We start from the raw sequence: 11,689 nt of genomic DNA, 5'->3' as shown, positions 1-11,689 counted from the left end.
AACCGCTGAAAACACTTTTGAACGATTCGGATGATGCATAATGCATCTGCTTGGTAGAGACCACTTGGCAGCATCCCGAACTCAAAAAGTCCCACTTGCGTGAAAGAAATCATGATCGAAGCATGCAACAAAAAATGAACATCAAATCAAGCATTGGACTATTCGTGAAAATGTCCTCCATCCCAAGGGCATTAATCAACCAACAATTTAAATATCGATCCGCTATTCATTCGTACGTGGACTCCACTTTAATTTCCTTGTGAAAAATGTACTCTCTCCTTCTCAAACATATGGGTCTTGAATAGGGCAAACACAAGGCTAGGGCTCTGGCCTGAAATTTTAAACAACTTTTCGTTATCCCCACCCAATTTTAAGTCAAGTCACAAGATTTTAGCTTTTGTCTGTGCAAAAGTCTTAACCGGATATACGAGTCAGCTTGCACGCACTTTAACTAATTTCGGGTCTTGAAGATAACTATCGAGCATAACCCCCAGTGAGCCCAAAATTTGAAATGTTTGGCCACCGAGAGAATGGAACCTATGACTTTATGGAGAAGCAATTATGTAAATTCGTTTAGGTAAACTCTTTTTAGAATTAGCAAACATAAAGTACAAAATTCACATCAGCAGCAAACTTCTTCTCAAAAATCCTCAAACTTCTTCTCATGTTTAAACTTTCTTGCTTAGTAGAAATTCTGATGCTCCCTTAACTAATTTCCGTGCCCAATTTTTCCCAACCAGACGCAATCGCAAACGCCGTCATGACAACACTGGACTTGACACTTCGCATGGGCCCACTACTAGACGGCCTGGGCGCCGTCGAATCCAACCTCCCGAACGTCACAAAAGACTCCGTGGTCTCCACGTGCCGCGACAGATTCGGCAGCGCCACCGACAACCTAAAAGACGCCCTGCTCTACCTCCAGAAGATCGACAACCCGTACACCACCCTCGACCGCATCCAGACGGCGGAGACCAACTTGTACAGTTGCGCGGACGCCGTCACGCAGATGGGTGGCAGGTGGGTTAACACACCGTTGGCCAGGGCTAGTAAGATTATTTTCAAGTTTACTAGCAATTGTTTGGCCGTGGCGACCCAAATGTAGGGCACCAAAAAGGGAAACATAAGAAGAGGCCTAGGGTTATTATATTTGTAAGTACTGATTTGATTGATTTGTTGGTGAGGAAGGGGAAAGAATTCCATATATAAACTGGTTGTATTGGGGACATGTATGCACTTTGTTCATTGGTGATGCTTAAGGGAAGTTCCTTATAGTTCTAAAGACGGCATTGTTTGGTTTGTGTTTTGAGAAAGGTTTTTAAAAATAATGAATAGAGAAAGATAAATAGAAAAAATTTATTGAAGACCGTGCCCAGAGATGTTGCCCAGAGATATTGCGACTCCAAAACGAACAAGCTAGATTGACCATCATTGAAAGACTATCATTTTGAAAGTGTGAATTCAGAGATTAATTGTACATGCAAGTTGGTCCGAGTATACAGTGTTATAAAAAGCGACATCGTACGTATTTCACAAGAAAAATGTGTGGATGAGGCTAACCTTTTTGGTACTCTCAAAATACTATGTAATGTAACATGGGCTTTGCTTTGATATCGAGTACAAATTATATATCCAATATAGAAGTTCATGTATTAGGTGAAGACTGAAGTCGAAGATGTTCTAATATTTATGTTAAATGATCTCTCATTTGAAACACCAAATATAAATTCACATAGTACTTTAATAAGTTAAAACAAAGAATTTTCAAATAGATATAACTAGAATAACAAATAAATATGACATAGACAACGGGTCATTTTATGTATATATTGTCATGGTTTTGCACTTCTCTTTTGTTATTATTTAAAATTATATCATACTTGTGGTAATAAATACAGTAAGTAGAAGAAAATCAATGATAAAAAAACTATCTATTCACTTGATTGTCGGAAGAACAAAGCCCATTTTTTTTTCCCGGTCAATCTCATGTTTATAAGCATAAATGATAATATGCGCTCATGCTTTATCTGCATGCATGTGCCGTGTGCTCCAAAATTATGAAGCAGATCGGCACATTTAAGCACCCGTGTTATACCGTGTCAACTTCTAAATGTGTCGTACGTGCTTTTATAGGCTATAGCCCGGGCCAGTTTACACCTCTACTCATATTTGAGTGTGCATGTTCCCATGGCGTGGGTGTATAGTTATATATAGGTGTATAGTTATATATTATATATAGGAATGACATGGCGTGGGTGTATAGTTATATATAGGAATGCAGATCTAGGGATGCAATCTCTTGCTGGGCCAACCTACGATGATAGGTTGCAGTTCTAGGGATGAATATTTGGCTGGTCCAACCTACAAAGATAGTATAGATTATAGTTCTGAATACCGTTTCAGACAGGATACTGGTTTTTCTACTGGTACGGTACGTACCGGTATCAGTCAGATACCGGGTACCGTTTCGAATTTACCGCAACTACAATATATATAATAATTATAATTCAAAAAATTCTCCCATACCATGCAATTTATCATAAAACACATATGTATTTGCCTTTTGTCCCACATTGCCTTGTTACAAAACTCTTTTCCATCTTAAATGACTTTGCACACTAGTGAACTTGTGAATGAAGATCCAAGAAGAGGTCTCGCGCGCTCAGGAAAATGGGCCGTGGCCAAAGGCAATTTGGAAAAACTGATTCGGAAACCAATTAACCGGGTGCGCGTCACGGGTCATTCGCGCGCAAGGGGGGTGCAAATCCGGAATTTGAGCCTGAATGTACACAGATTTTAATGTACACAACAATTATCCGAATGTAGGACCAAATTGTAGTACAGATTGCACCCCGCACTTCACGCCAATTCAGTCATCCGTCTCGGCAATGGATAGCTCAGATTTTCATCCGAATAATGGACGATTAGGATTTGTAGGAGCTCAAATTAAATCTAAGCCGTCCACACTGAGATGGACGGTCAGATCAACCGTACTACAGTGTGACCAGTGCACTACAGCCCCTACCATTCTCAGTTGTTACGAGTTACATGGAATTTTTATACTTAGTAGATCCATTTGACACTTCAAGTGACTTTCATTTGGTAAAAACAAAAACACTACCTCAACTGTTGGACCTTGATTACCTGCGTGTCTGTGACTGTCCAGATATTGATGGAAAATGAGAGAGCGGGAGCCATACCTATGAGCTGTGAGTTGTCCGAATGACAATTGAGAGTTGGGAGAGGAGGAAATGAGAACGGTGTTGTTTACCCCCGTTGGACTGATATTGGACTGATATTTATGCTTCTTTCGGGTTAAAAATTAGGGGTTCTGACTGGCCGACCCCGTTTTGTCAAGGGATTTCTGTCCAAGTCCACCGTTTGTCAAACACATTTCGTATAAATCCTGTTTCAAGTAAACTACCGAAACTAACCACACCCCTTTGTCGCTCGTACGCGTCTTCTGTTCTCCGTTCGCATTCTTCTTCCAATCTTTTCACCTTCAATTCCAACAACCTATACATCACAACTTCAGATCTCAAAAAAGAACTCATGATCTCGAATTATTCTATTAATTCGAATAATTTTTACTCGATCAAGATGTCATGCCGTCATGCCGCTCTACCTGGGCGACTCGGAGCTTCTTCAACTCGTCAACCAAGGCATTGCCGACGGAGGAGATCGTCGTATCGACGTTCGTTCCTTTTTTATTTCATTCCTTCTGCACAGGTGACTTCTTCCTTCTCACAAGCCCTTTCATAGCCATGGCTCGCCGTCGCTCAATGGAAGATAGGATTATGACGAAATGCCCACGGCCACATCTGAAAGTTCTTCGGCCTTGCCTCCAATCGATTTGCAGGAGAAGACGCAGAAGAAGACGAGGAATCTGTTTGGAATTTGGCGATCGGAAGGCCGGGCGGAAGGCCTTGGGTACAATTTGATGGAAAAAGAATTCACACTCGTGTGACTTCTCGTAAATTCTTTTTGTTTCTTTTTAAAAGTCAGTTTGTTTTTTAATTTGAATGTTATGCTTTTGCTTGAATTACAAATTTTGTAAGTTGTTAATTAAAACATGAGTGAATTCTTTATTTGAAGATGTGAATTATGTCCCAAAATACATAATTCACACGTCTCAAAATACAGAATTCACACTTTTAAAAATATAGAATCTGCAAATGGTGTAAATTATGGGGGTGAATTATGAAAAGGTGTATGAATTTTGTGGGTGTGAATTTTGCAAAAGTGTAAATTTGTAGACCGGGCTATTTTGATTGTGAATTGTATGTGTGAAATCTTAATTTGGGAATGTGAAAAGTATAGATGGGATATGAATTCTGTCTTTTTTAAGGTGTGAATTATTTATTTGGGTGTGAATTGTATCGCTTTTCAAAGGTGTGAATTCTGAGAGTGTGAATAATGCAAAAGGCTGTGAATTCTAGGGGTATAAATTCTACAAAAGGGTATGAATTCTTGCAAAGGGGCGTGAATTTTGCAAAGTGACGTGAATTCAGGGGTGTGAATTCTTGCGAATGAGTGTGAATTCTGGAGGTGTGAATTCTCGGTGGTGTGAATTCTTGGGGGTGTGAATTCTTGAGAGAGGTATGAATTCTTGAGAGATGTGTGAATTCTTAGGGTGTAAAAAGTTACAAGGGCACAAATGTAAAAGCATCTCTAGATAGGGGCCACACAGAATACACACTACAAAAAGAGGTTTGGAAGGAACCCCAACAAAAAAACAGGACCAGCTGGTAATTTTCCGTAAAAAGGGTAAATTGAGTAGGAGGACATACTATAAGATTTTTTACTATAATAAGAACATAAATATTTTCTCTTAAAGTCTAAAGGACATTCTGTCCAGAATTTACAAAAAAAAACCCCTACATCACGCGAGCCCAAAAATTACAAAAACAAACACGTGAGCTCACTGTCCTCCAAACTTCACCGTACGCCAAACGTCTGTGGAAACGAGAAGGGAGAGAAAGAATCGACAAAGAATCAGCAGATCGTTTTCATTTCGATCGATCGATCACTAATGGAACGTCCGGTGAGTTAATCGACCTTGTTTTTACTTCTCATCCTCTTGATCAAGTTCATCATTGTCTTCTTCATCTTAAGGTTTTATGTCTGTATCTGAATGCATGTTCTCGTTTTCATTTCTCATCGTCATGGTTGAGTTCATCATCGTTGTTGTTAAGTTCATTATTGTCTTCTCCATCGCCTTCTAACTTAGGGTTTCATGTCTGTATCTGAATGCATATTGGTAAATCTGTTCGATTTGGTACATCTGTTTCTTGAGTTCATCATCGTTATTGTTGAGTTCATTATGAACGAGTTGGTACATCTGTTTGTTTTGTGCTGGTATCTGTTTGCTTTTTGACATTATTTTGGTACATCTATTTTGTAGTTTGGAACAATATAGGTCTGTTTGTAGGTCTGTATCTGTTAGTACACTTGGTACATCTATTGTTGTTGTTTGGTATACTAACTGTCTTCTATGTATATCGTTGTGCCTGTATTAGCGTATTTTGTAAGTTTTTAGTTTCTTTTGAGAACCTTCTTTCAGAGTTTATGTTCACCAAGTCATGGATCCTAAAGAACGAAGTGCAAACTAATATGTCTTCGATATCCTACTTATTACCCTTTTGGTAATCATTACTGCCTGTAGTTTGGAACAATGTAGGTTTGTTTGTAGGTCTGTATCTGTTTGTACACTTGGTATATCTGTGTTAAGCATGTTTTGTACATCTGTTCGGTAATTTTTGTAGTTTGAAACAATGTAGGTCTGTTTTAGGTCTATATCTGTTAGTACAGTTGGTATATCTCTTTTTAAGCATATTTGGTATATCTATTTGGTAGTTTGGATCCATGTAGGTTTCCCTTCAAATGCTGCAAGCAGTAAGAGCGATAACCAGTTGGGAAAACTGTAGGCACATACTTTACAAGACCAGAGTGACGATCCGTAAAGAACGTAAGAGGCCGAGAACACGTAATAACTGTCGACAGCTTCTCCAAAAACCATTGCCAATTTGCCTCTGTCTCAGAGTCAACAACACCGATAGCAAGAGGAAATAATCCTACTCCAACAAAAGGCAACAACAAAAAACAATATCAACTGTATCAACAACAGATATACCAAACAAAAAGACAGATACACAGATATATCAACAAAACCAATATGTCAAAAGACTAAGAGATACAACAAAATCAACAAAAGATACACAAACATGCTGACAGAGATACCAAGAGACTAAGAGATAAAACAAGCAACAATAAAAAAAAGATTATCAACTGTTTGAACAACAAATATACCAAAACAAAGAGACAGATATACCAACAAAACCTAATCCTTCAACAAAAGCAAACAACAAAATACACTATCAACTGCATCAACAACAGATATACCAAAACAAAGAGACAGATACACAGATATACCAATAAAACCAACATCTCAACAGATACACGAACATGCTGACAGAGATACCAAGAGACTAACAGATACAACAAGCAACAAAAAACAGTAACTAACCTTGATTGGCATCCTTTCCTATAGCTGAGAGAAGCGTTCCTTTGTATCTCCCCTTCAAAAAGGTACCATCAACAGCCAAAATAGGACGACAATAGTTGAAGCCTTTAATGCATGCATCAAACGCCAGGAAAAACCTTATAAACCGATTAGTCTCATTGCAATATTCCACATCCATAACAGTCTCCGGGTTTTTCTCCTTTAATTCCTCAGCATACCAGCGGAATTTGTGAAAAGATAATTGAAAATCACCAAATAGCTCCTTATTTGCTTTCTCAACTGCTAACCATGCATGGTAATAACCAATCAAACAACCATATCGTCCCTCAAAATGTTTCAAACACTCTATCGGTGTATAAGATGGTTTCGAACGAACCTCCTCAACAATTTCTTTGGCAATAATTTTTAAGGTCATCCGAGGATTTTTTGAACTAAAAAACGTACCAAGACAGTTGTGCTCTTTGTGAAACTCCCTAATAACAAAAAAATTATTCGATCTTTCTAAAGTTGCGTGAATAAACCATATACAACCATCCAGCTTCTTACAGCACTCGGCCGTTACTCTTGATCTGTCATTTTTCAGATATTTATACTTGAAACCAACTTCAACGGCGTATTTGGACAAAAAAGCCTTAAAATCATCTACACCATCTCTGAACTCTTGACCAATACACTTAAGCAAATTAACCCAATCGGCTGAAAGACGCACTGTCTCATGATGAGGACAAAATTTATCAAGCGGATCTTCTTCCTCTCCTTGAAAAGTACTACACTGACCATATTCAAAACTCCTAACACATTCACCCAAACTTTTACCGCATTCAATGGTAGAAGAAGAAATAACCCCAACAGATACATCAACACAAGTCACACCAAACGCAACAGCTAAGGCAATCATGTTACAAAAGTCTTCATCGTTGTCCAGAATGCAATTATAATGGTCAGCAACAACATAAAAAAGCTCAAAACTACCCAAATTCTGCCACTTTTTATGAATGCTTTCCACCAGATCATTGAAACCAAAACCTCTTGTAGCCATGACAACTAGAGTAACTTCACCATATTTGCACATCAATATAACCGAAGAAGCCATTGAAATAGAATAATCCTACTCTGCAAAAACAAATAGAAAACAAAGGTATAACAAGACAAATATAAACACATATACCAAACAAAACAGAAAGACAAAGGGACACAGATACACGAACATGCTGACAGATACAGAACAAAAACATGCAGAAACACAGAGAGACTAACAGATACAAACATGCTAACAAAATCACGCTGATAGATACAGATACGAATACAGCATACGAATAAAAACAACATGACAAATACACAGAAAGACTAACAGATACAAATATGCCAATACACAAATGATCATTGTACCAGTAAATCAACAACAACATTACCGAACAATGACAGCTTGCAAAACTCCAAAAAATAGTACAATTGCAAATCGCACAAATTCAAAACTAAACCATAACTTGCAAAAAAATCAACAACGAGAGAGAGAGAGAGAGAGAGAGAGAGAGAGAGAGACGTACCTGATAGAGATCAAGAGAGAGAGATCCAGAGAGAGAGAGAGACGATCGCCAGCCCTAGCGTTCAACGGGCCATTTGAAAAACAACGCGCGATTGGAATGTAAATTGGCCCCAATTTTAAATACAAAAGGCTAAAATAGTAAATTCAAGGACCTTAGACTTCAAATTAAACAATATAATGAACCAAGCCCAGCACGGTAAAAGAAGCTGGGCTAGTCCAAAATGGACTGTAGACTAATTTGCTGTTAATTAAAATGTATGTGAAATGAAATGCAATGAATAATCTCCATTTGTTGGCCCATTTTAAGGTAATTGATTTTGCCACTCCTCTATTTGTTAACGCCACTCTCCTTCTTGTTTTTATTTAATGAATTTGCTGATACGTCCTTACACTTTATTAGGTGAATTTACCAAAATACCATTGCACTTCATTTGATATTATAAAGTGCAAGGGTATATCAGTAAATTCACCTAATAAAAACAAAAATGAGAGTAACATTAACAAATAGGAAAGTGGCAAAATCAGCTGCCCATTTTAATTAGCCATGAGATTATTTATTTATTTTTGAAAGGAAGAAGAAAACCAACTTCTATTTTGGAAATGTGGCCCAACGAAAGTTGTTTTTTTGTCCTTGTTTCTAGGAAGTGGTTAAACCAAAGAAAAGTGCCGAAATAACTTTCAGAACGAAATTCAATATATACTTAATTACAAGCCAATTTTGGTCACATCCTCGCCTTTTTTTAGGCACATTTCCATCTCTATATGTGAGATTCCTCACGAATCCAATGAGAGCGGTTTTGCTTTAATTGCTGGCTATGTTTTGACCATATATAGTCCCATGTGTCCTGCCAAATTTGTCTCAATCAATTGGCCTTTTATTTCTCTTTCTTGTAGTTGTAGTCCACGGAACTTTTTGTCGAGAGGCTGTAGATTTTCGACCACTCGGACGGAGGACCAATTACGCTCCGTTCCGAAACGTAAAATAAGTACTTATTTTTTAAGAAGACAATTTCAAATTCAAAAATAACGTGTTTACACAAATAATTTCCTACCAATATGGATCTTATTTAATAGATCTCATCAAGATTCTTAATACGGTGCAAAAAAATTAAAAAATTATTTTTCATGTACTTTATTTTAAGTTTGAAATTACTGAAATAAGCTGCTTATTTTTTAAGAAAATTTCTAGAACGGAGGCTTAAAGGTGCAAAGTCTCGTATAAACTGACCAGAGAAGTATTGATATATATGAGTAGCACCTAAGTAAGATATTTGGAAGTTGAAACATGATAAGAGTGAGTAAACCTTTAAATCTCTGGCCAACTACTTGGGATTTTGCAGAATTTTTTTTCATAGTATGAGAGTCTGTTATCATACTTTACAAGTTTAGCAAAGCAAAGTAATGACTTGAGCAACTAGGGGTGATATCGGTCTGATTTCGACCGGTTTTGGCATATTTTCCGGTCAAAAATCGGTTATCCGGTTTGAGATTTTTAGAAACCAGAACCGGTTGAGATAATACGGTCTAGTTTTGACCGGCTCAACTGGTTTCGATCCAGTTTATCCGATTTTCATTTATGCGTCATATTTTGGACCCAATACATCAGAAAAATCCACAATTTAACCCACAAAAATATTAATAAAAAATCTATAATTCAACCCATTTTTTTGTGCCCAACAAAAAAGGATAAATTTTGAGCCCAATACATAAACAAAAAAACCCATAAAAATATAATTAAGACCACAAAAACAGTTTACATACATACATATATATATATATATATATGTATACACAGTCCGTCTCCCGTAAGGACCACCTCATTTTAATAAAATGCGGACCTCTCTTTTCCGATTGAATTTTGATGATCCGAGCCACTCAATGTGTTCAAAACGTGATTTTAAGGGTACCCGCAAGAAATCAGCAAAAAAAAAAGACCAGGAAGGATTTCATCCGAGTAGTTTTTGTTTGCTTTTTATCGAACGATTCAAATAAAAACTGCTCAAATCAAGTCCTCCAACTTTGTCGGGGAGCTCTCCTTTCTCTCTTCTTTCTCTCTCTAAACTTTTACTAGAGAAACCCTAGCCACCGTTGTTTGCTTGCTTGGGGGGAGGCGCCGCCTCCTCCCCCGGGCGCCTCTTTTTGTCTTTCTTTTTCTTCTCCCCTTCCTTTGCCGCCGCTCCTCTCCTCTGTGGGCTGTTGTTCCCCCCTCCTTCTTCCCCTTCCCTCCACCTTCCTCGTTTCCACCCCCTCCCCCCTCCGATAAGTTCCCGCCGGATACTCTACTGGGTGTATCCTGTTCCGCCGGCTTTCTGGATCCCGTTGTGGACCACCTTTCTACCTTGTTCGAGATAGCCGGTCTCTTGCTTAGCGACGCTTTAGCCGTTTCGGGTGGTGGATGGTGCGATTTTGCTGGGTTGTTGGTGGCGATGCTGTGAGTGGATATGGTGTGTTGGGATTGGGCATGGCGGCAGTAGGGGCTGTCGTGATTCCTGTGGTTGGTGTGGTGGTTGTAGCAGCGGTGATGCGGTGGTTGTTTTGAGTGTTTCGGCAGGTTAGGGTTTTGATTTTGTGTTTCGTTTTTGTTTTGTCCGGACTCTTATCTGGTTATGTCCGGATGTTAAGGCCGGTTTCTGTCCGGATGTTGGTCCGGTTTTTGTCCCGGTGGGTTTTCCCGGGTGGTTTTGTTCTGATCTGGTTTTTTCAAATCGGGTGACTGATTTCCACAGGTTTAACGTTATCTTTGATTCGGAGCTCCGCCATCCCGAGACGGTGGTGTCTGGGTACTAGCTCCACGTTAGCCGTCCATGTTGACGGTGTGAAGAAGTGAGCGTTTGGCTCTTGCATAAGCGCTAGACATTAGTTTCGTCTCTTAATCTTTTTTTGTATTGTGTCTCTGTTTTTCTGTATTTTGGTAGAAATCTGTACTTGCCGTATGTCCTATTCTCTATTCGCAATTATCTGTAGATACCGTATGGCTTGATTAATGAATTTGTTTCTTCCGTGGAAAAAAAAAACACCTTGAGCGACTTAGATTATCAAAATTTGATCAGCAAATAGGAGAAATAAGAAGGTCTGCATTTTAACTAAAATGAGGACCCCCTCATAGGAGACTGACTATATATATATATATATATATATATATATATATATATATATATATATATATATATATATATATATATATATATATATCTTCAAGTAAGGACCTTAAAATAAAGACCTTATATGCGGGCCTCCCCATTTTTCGCCTTTCCTAATCGAATTTCAATGATCCGAGCCGCTCAATATGTTTAGAACGTGATTTTAAGGGTACCCACGAGAAATTGACAAAAAAAAAGACCGGGAAGGGCTTGATTTGAGCAGTTTTTATTTGAACCATTCGATAAAAAACAAACAAAAACTACTCGGATGAAGCCCTTTCCGATCTTTTTTTTTGGTGATTCCTAATAAGTACCCTTAAAATCATGTTCTGAACACATTGAGCGGCTCAGATCGTCGAAATTCGATCGGGAAAGGAAGGTCCGCATTTTATTAAAATGAGGTGGTCCTTATTAGAAGGGGACTCTCTCTCTCTCTCTCTCTCTCTCTCTTTTATATATATATATATATATATATATATA

The sequence above is a fragment of the Rhododendron vialii genome, chromosome 12a, assembly GCF_030253575.1.
Source record: "Rhododendron vialii isolate Sample 1 chromosome 12a, ASM3025357v1".
NCBI lineage: Eukaryota > Viridiplantae > Streptophyta > Magnoliopsida > Ericales > Ericaceae > Rhododendron > Rhododendron vialii.
This window is presented reverse-complemented; position numbering follows the sequence as displayed.